Source organism: Podarcis tiliguerta (assembly GCF_965153285.1).
Source record: "Podarcis tiliguerta genome assembly, chromosome: 13".
NCBI classification, from domain to species: Eukaryota; Metazoa; Chordata; class Lepidosauria; order Squamata; family Lacertidae; genus Podarcis; species Podarcis tiliguerta.
In genome coordinates this window covers 23,254,538-23,262,236 of record NC_139546.1, presented here as the reverse complement: position 1 = coordinate 23,262,236, position 7,699 = coordinate 23,254,538, and the positions used below count along the sequence as shown (strand labels likewise).

The 7,699-nt window shown below is 43.0% G+C and overlaps 1 long non-coding RNA gene across 1 annotated transcript; it reads left to right on the top strand.

Annotated features, from left to right (window-relative positions):
* Positions 1 to 1,043: 1,043 nt before the first annotated feature.
* On the top strand, positions 1,044 to 5,673 carry LOC310662060. The gene is made up of 2 exons (XR_014504239.1): positions 1,044 to 1,270; positions 4,946 to 5,673. It is a non-coding gene; the product is annotated as an uncharacterized lncRNA (long non-coding RNA).
* The last annotated feature ends 2,026 nt before the right edge of the window (positions 5,674 to 7,699 follow it).

Below are 7,699 nucleotides of genomic sequence, written 5' to 3'. Positions count from 1 at the left end.
ACGCAGGGACAGAATGTACTGGAGGTTTGGTAACAGGAGCTTCCCAGTTCTCCCCCCACCCTGCCCCCGCAGAGTACTGCACTTAGCAAAGGATGAGGAAGTGGCACAAGCGATTTTCTGGCTCATTAGCAGGTTGAAGGGTCAAAGGCCCAGCCAGACTCTCACATCACATGTTCATCGGTTCATTATTTGCAGATTAACCTTTTCTGAACTGCCTTGGTGCATCTAGCAGCCAGCGGCGTATCTAGGCTGGCCACGTGGGGGAATTATTATTATTATTATTATTATTATTATTATTACCCCACCCATCTGGCTGGGTTTCCCCAGCCACTCTGGGCAGCTTACAACATATCTAAAAATATAATAAAAACATAAATCCTAAAAAACTTCCCTAAACAGGGCTGCCTTCAGATGTCTTCTAAAAGCCAGATAGTTGCGGGCGCCACTACCGAGAAGGCCCTCTGCCTGGTTCCCAGCAACTTCGCTTCTCACAGTGGGAGAACCATCAGAAGGCCCTCAGAGGAGGACCTCAGTGTCTAAGCTGAGCGATGGGGATGGAAACAAAAGTTGCATCTCTCCACTCTGGCTCGGAGTAGCAAGGAGCCCGTCCGCATGTTGCTCTGGGCATGTGCCAATACAGCTCCTTGCTAGGTACGCCTCTGCCAGCAAGCCCTTTGTATTCACATTGGGTGACAGCCCCACAGCCTGTCTAAATGCTGGAAAGGGCATGTGGAGGAGAAACATAGCAATTCTGCCTCAGTGTTGCACTAGCATTAGCCGCATCAGCCTTGCCAACCTGGTGCCCAGCCAGTTAGGGCTGATAGGAGTTGTACTCCAAAATAGTTAGAGGGCACCAGGTGGTCAAAGACTACATTAAATGGTATCTCCATCCACATAATGGTGGAGGCGGATGAGGGCCTGGGTACCCAAGTTTGAGAAAGACTGGAACACACACACACAATTGGAATTCCAACTGATCCTTGGTGGGATCTTGAAGGATTCTTTCAAATCTGGAAAATAATTATGAGGTGGAATTTTAGAAAGACTCTGTTCTGTGAAAAATCATTGTTTTTGCAGTTGTGTGTCCCACCCCCCATTTCCCCCAAAGCATCTGGTAGCACATGCATCGCTTTCCTACTGCTGTTTCTGTCTTTCAGTCCTCTGACCTGTGCAGAAGTCAGTCCAGAATAATGACAGCAGCTCCTGTGAGTTCTGGCTCAAGCTTCTCCCGTTTCTCTGTTCTCTGATCCAAGGGAAACTGAATACTGTGGTAAGGTGTCTGTGTTTCAAATGTATGACATGAAATTGTGTCCGTTCTCCTCACCCTTCCTTCCAACAGAGAAATGCAGTTTCTGTACGTAGGATGCAAAAAAAAGCGATTATATCATTACTGTAGGTATTATTGGTAGTAATCGTTTCTCTACCATACACACTTTTTCAAACTGCTTCTCAGCACTTTTGTCATTTTGACAGTAATTGCTGCTACTAATAGTGAAAGTCCTTACCATATTATTTATAATTATGTAATGCGCTCAACAAAACAGGTGGCGAAATGGCCATCACTTTCATCTGGTTCCACACACACAAAGTTCCTGGTATACAATTGGTGGGTGCTCCACAACGGTAATGGGGAACATGCAGCCTCCAACAGCATCTGGGTTGGGCGCAGGTACCCCATTAGTGAAGATGGGTACAAATTCAGCCCTGTCTCTGCAGGTTATAGGTAACCCATGAAGCTTCTTAGTTGACCCACAGAGTAACACATGTGCACTGTGTGTTCTAATGATTGATGTTTTGGTCTACACCCAAAATAGATGTGTGCATTTGCTGCATTGTAGTCATGTACAGAGTCGACCCCCTTCTCTCCCCCCCCCCAGCAATCTACTTCTCCTTCAAAAGGTAAACAGGTACTGCTGCAACACAGCCAGAGGTGACATGAGCATGACTGGAGAACAGTCATGTTGTTGTTTAGTCGTTCAGTCGTGTCCGACTCTTCATGACCCCATGGACCAGAGCACGCCAGGCACTCCTGTCTTCCACTGCCACCCGCAGTTTGGTCAGATTCATGTTTGTAGCTTCGAGAACACTGTCTAACCATCTCGTCCTCTGTCGTCCCCTTCTCCTTGTGCCCTCCATCTTTCCCAACAGTCATACCTCGGGATAAATACGTTTCAGGTTGAGCGCTTTCGGGTTGCACTCCGCGGTGACCTGGAAGTAACGGAGCGCGTTACTTCCTGGTTTTGCCGCTCGCGCATGTGCAGACGGTCAAAATGACGTCATGCGCGGAAGCGGCGAAACGCGACCTGCGCATGCGCAGATGCACTGTCGCGTCTTACGTTCCGTTCAGGATGTGAACAGGGCTCTGGAACGGATCCCGTTCATATCCCGAGGTACCACTGTATAACACATTTTGACAAAGAAGCGCAGGACAGTTTGGGTTTTTGGTGTGCTTGAGGTGTTCCTGCAGCAGTTAAAGGAGGAATCTTTGCGAACAGTTACTGATCATAGGAAATAAATGGAAGAGTCCCTCTAATGTGCGGGCAGAGTTAGCCTTGCGGGAGTTTCTTCCTGTGTTGAAGGAAGATGCTTTAGAATGCAAGGAGGATAGGGGGGGGGAAGTATCCATTCTGTGGGTGAAAATGATGTCGTGCTTCATGCTCTTGTTAAAGGGGGCATCAGGGTTAACTCAGGCCCCAAAAACCAAAAAAGTGGCCAGCCACCATTGTAAGTGCAGGCATACTTGCAACTAGTACAGGATCACAACCAACCAGGTTGTGAACCATGACATGCAGTGCAGTCTCCATCCAAATGACAAGAGACTTGCCAATAAAAAAGATAGCGGTGAGAATATTCCTGCAATAATAACAGTTGCCAACCCATTGTGTGCCAAAAGAGGGTAATTACAGTGGCAGCAACGCTATGAGTGTCGATAAGATAAAGAAAATTATTCTAAATACTATGTGTTCTTGTGGGGCCAATAAAGGAAGGCAAGCATGGGAGAGTTTTACAGTGTGAAACTGTAAATCTCTGGCTTGCAGAACTCCACCTTGCATCTGCAACCTTGCTGCAATGTACAACTCATGCACTTAAGACTCCTGCAAGATGCAGACTGTAAGTACAGTAGTCAGGTTCAGCCAGTCACTTATAAGGTGCTGCCGTCCTGTTAAAAACACAAGGAGAATAGGACAAAGTATGCTTTTCCAGTGACCTCTGAGAGTGATGTCCACAGTTCTGCTGGTGGTGTTGGTTTTAGCTGTGCAAACTCATAATGAAAAGGAGATGTTTCAAAATTAAGATGTTTCTTTTATTATTTGTTTCATTCCCCCCCCCCTTTTGGTTGCATTTAGTACCCCCCCCCCCAAAAAAGGATATTTGCAGACAAAAAATAAACTCTGATACTAAAATGTAAACTTCTCTAGCCATCAAAAATTTCCATAGGAGTTGAAGCTTTCCATTCTAAAACTAAGGTCTCTGTTTCAGCACAGAAATCCACATAATCACATGTTTAATTTTTATTTTTATTTTGGTAAAAGGAAAGGAAAATTTAAAAGGGAATTTCAGGTATACGCCTTTGCTGTTCCTTTGCAAACTGAGAGTTGGCAGGCTCCCAGTTCTCAGTGAATTGTACTGCAAAGGAACAGCAAAAGTTGGCAGTGATTCAACACAGAAAAAGAATAAAATCTCTGTTCAATGTACACCTTTTAAAGAAAGAAAATAAAAAGGGTCAAAAATAAGCTTTCCTCAAATATCGATGCTTGCTAACATGACATAGAGCCGGTAAGCATTTCCTACATTTTAAAATTAAAGCCTCTGTTACTTGGCACCACTTGCGGAACACGTTTAAATAAAAAGTAACATTATTAACACTGCAGTACATTGTCAAGCTTGAGATAAGACAAGTAACATTAAATAATTCCTGCATCTGCTGAAATTATCTGTCCTTCTTGAACATAACCTTGAATCTTCAAGATTTCTAGCTCTATTCACAGCTCTAATATGTTCTTATCGCCGAGTCCTTGAATTCAAATGCCTTCATCACTGCGTTACAGGAAAAGTCAGTTAATGGCTATTGTTTGTAAACTATAGCACAGTTTGTAAAGTTACATCTCTGGCGATTCCCACAGTTTCCCACTTTATTCATTTCCCTCTCATTCCCTACCACGCTTGCAAGAACCCTTCGATTGTCCACGTTTGACTTTGGCTGCCTGTGACGGGTCCTGTCTGCACAGCTATGTCAAGTGATCTGTTCTGTAGCCCATGGTTTTGAGAATCTAACATTAAAATTGAATACATAGCACTTTACAGTTCTTATACATTACATGTCCAACACTGTGACATACATGGGAAGGACCCACGTGCAGTGAATTAGTACTCTTTGCAGAACATAAAATCCTCGGCTTCCTCTTAGAGGCCACTCACATACAAACCTGCATTTCCATTCAGTTCAGAATCCTCTTCACCCAAGTCAGAATTGTTCTCCTCTTTCTCTGCCTCATCATTTTCCTGCTCTTCCTCTAGAAGGTCCTCCTTATCTTCCTGTTCATGGATGGTGATATTTTCTGGAAAAAGTTGCATGGGTGAAAGAACAGAGCAAAACTTAAGACTGGCCAATTGAATCTTATTTGTGGATTGCAAAACCCAGATGGCACAAATACTGCCTGAAAATAAATGCAAAACTCTCGTTATAAAGCTTGTGTCTGATTGAAAGAGTTTTGTGGCACCATAAAAAGACCAATAGATTTATTACGGCAGGAGCACCTACGTCATTCATGTGTTATGGGTATAGGGTTAGTAGGTATATGAGTATGAATTATACGAGTTACTCATACATGACGTATATGAGTTGCATGTGGTTGGAGACGGGGAGATCAGATGGAAATTATTGTTCTTGCTGCTGTTGACTGATGTATTTTAAGGATGGGGTTTTTCTCTTCTCCCAGTACAGTTCATCTAGCTAAATAGCTTATGTTCCAAAGGCTGATGGTTCCCTGCAGCAGTAGCAGCATTTTCTCCTCAACCCTGCCCTCTCAACAATGGTGATTTTCAAAGACAATTTATACCAATAGCTACTTGTTGCACTCTTTTTGTTAATGGAACCTATGTGACAAAGTTCACAACTTTTGCTAGTTCAGAGTGATGCATGGTTACTTCACTTGGCTGGGTTGAACTCGGCAATGTTTACCTCTGTGTTTTTGTTTTTTACTCTTGTCCACTCAGTTACCAAATTTTAATTTATGCAAACTTGCTGTGCAAAGTGCACACTTCTGGAAGTCATTTCATAGTACTTAAAAAAACAACAACCAGATGTGGTATGCTTTATTGACTCAAAAAAGCAGTTCTGAAGCTGCAGAGTCTTGAAATCATGGCAGTTGTTTCATGAATAATCATTTTCAAGGACAGCTCTCCCCTCTCTAAAATGAATGTTTCAGTTGTCTGTTTCCAACAGCTGCATTCTTGAACACTTTGAGCTTGAGCTTTGAGCTTGTGCTCAGAGTATATGATTGTGGTGGGTTCCGATTCCAATTCCGAAATGGCAGACTTGCTGCAAGGACCCTGGGATCGCGTAGCCACAAATCAGTTGGCACAGTACATTGGGAAGCCCGTTTGTTTTGTGGGGCACCTGGAAAAGATCCATCCATCTGGGAAATTTTTCTTCCTATCTAATGGAGAAGGGAGTGGGGAAAATGCAACTGTGGAACTGAACACACCTCTTGAAGAAGAGATCTCTGGGATCATTGAAGCAGTAGGAAGAGATACAAATCAAGTACTGTAAACGTCATGTGTGCGTCATATACCCAGTTCAGAGAAGATAAAAACGCATTTTACTTAGCACAATATAATGAAGCTCTGAAAATTATCCATGAATTCCCTGTGTACTTACCCTTTTAGTACTAACGCGTGATTGGTACTTTTCATTACAACTTCAGAGTGGACAATTTGGTGATCCTTACTGAACAGAACTATTCAAGAATCTCAGTATGAAACAATATTGCTTCAAGTGTACTTGGGACAGTCTGCTATTCCTGAAATATAGTACAGAATCCAGAAGTTCATACATTTATATCCTAAATGGTGATGCTATCCTGAGGGCAAAAATCCCTATGTCTAGTGAGATACAATATTTCTCAATAGATAAGCATTTTAATGATAAGCTGTCACTTGGGTAACCACCTTAGGTAAATACACAGTGCTTATACTTTCATTTTATTTTTAGGTGATCTTTTACACAAGTATCAGAGAAATCAGTGTATTATATTAAATGCAAACTATCCTAATATTGATGGCATCTAAAGGAAAAAGTGTTTGGTTTTATTCTAAGAATTAATTGGAGCTTTAGTCATCTTACCCAACCAGCATATTATAACAGTTCAACAATAAACACCATTTTATTTATCATATATGAATATATATGATTGTGGTGATCAGCAGATGGCTGCAGTGCTGGAAGGGATATGTTTGTGAAAAATATAATAGAATCATAGAATTGTAGAGTTGGAAGGGACTACGAGAGTCATCTAGTCCAGCCCCCTGCAAATGCAGGGGTCTTTTGCCCAATGTGGGGCTCTATCCCACGACCCTGAGATCAAGAGTCTCATGCTTTACCAACAGATAATCCACCAACCTTGCCCATTTTAGCTGCTCCCAGTATTATCATAAAGCTGTCTGAAAACTTCAGATGACAACATTTCTAATTTTAATTTTAATTTTAATTCAATGCACGTTACAAAAGGGTTACGTTACGCCACAGATATTGGGTAACTGATACACTTGGCAGGGATAGAGCGCAGCCCAACTTCAGTCCCACCCAAAGTGTACTGCATTCTCGGAAGTGGCTGGCGCCGGAGTCTCAGCTACGACTGAAAGTGAAAGTATAGGAGGAAACTCCCTGGAGGGAGCCCAAAAGCACTGAAGCGCAGGCAACCGCTCTGAAGATTGTTTCCTGCAGTGAGTCTGCGTCAGAGCACACAGGATTCATGGAAGCTGCTTTCAGAAAGAGAAAAGGCGCTGGCTGCCGCCTTGATGTAGCCCCTGTTGCCTCTCTTTCTCCAGAGACAAGAGACGCAGCCACCGTTTTCATGATTCTGCTCACCCTATCATTCTATCGGGTGTGGTTTTCAGAGAAGTTCTAAGGCGCATTCTCTGAACGTTCCTAATAGTAATAGTAGAACTTTCTGTTTGTTAATCATTTCGGTAGTACCTCTCAGCCTGCAAAGTGCTTTCAACACTTTTTCTTTCAAGCCTCCTTGCGGGGTGGGGGGTGGGGGCAAGGATCGCTCAGAGTTTCAGCATCACACACCCATGACAGAACACCAGTCCAGGCAAATACTTAGTCATTTCTCTCTCTCCAGCAAGTGTCTTTGACTGCTGATTAGTATTAGCCCTCCTGGCTTCCCTTTCATGAGGTAGGCAGAAGAGGACCTACGAAAACTGCAAAAAGGATTGCCGTGAACTTGTTTAAGGGCCTGAAAGAGTCCATAATGGTCCAGGAATTCCTGGAAGGTCAAAGGTTGGGACGGGCCCATCCAGTGTTGCTTCTTCTAGACTTACAGTATTAGTTGCTTGTTGCCTAAAAATTCCACAACTGACTTACATTTAAAAACGTAAACATCAATACATCATGCCATAGAAAGATTCCTGTAAAATGTTAATATTTTCATATGCCTTTAAGTCATTAATACACATGCATACACAACACATA